The sequence below is a fragment of the Bison bison genome, unplaced genomic scaffold, assembly GCF_000754665.1.
Source record: "Bison bison bison isolate TAMUID 2011002044 unplaced genomic scaffold, Bison_UMD1.0 scf7180017864537, whole genome shotgun sequence".
In the NCBI taxonomy this organism is placed as follows: Eukaryota; Metazoa; Chordata; class Mammalia; order Artiodactyla; family Bovidae; genus Bison; species Bison bison.
The window spans coordinates 7,132,646-7,132,980 of NW_011495085.1; positions in this window are offsets into that span (position 1 = coordinate 7,132,646).

The following is a 335-nucleotide window of genomic DNA, read 5'->3' on the forward strand; positions in this document are numbered from 1 at the left end:
GCATGGTGCTCTGCGTAGCAGGGACATGTGTGTGTGTGTGTATGTATGTTGAGGTGTGTAGAGAAAGGCAGTGGAGCGCCTGTGAATCTATGTTGAGGAGCCATGTGCCCAGCTCGCCAAGCTTCATCCCCTGATGCCATGAGTCCCTCTCCATCCCTTTGTGTGTGAATGTGCACATGGACATGTGGAGATGTCTCTCTGAATGTGGAGATGTCTCTGTAGATGAAGCTGCAGGTTTAGCTGTGTTCGCCCGTATGTGTGTGTGGCCACATGTATATGTGTGTGAGCATGTGGCTGCAAGTGTGTGCATGTGTGTGCCTCTATGTGTGTGTGTG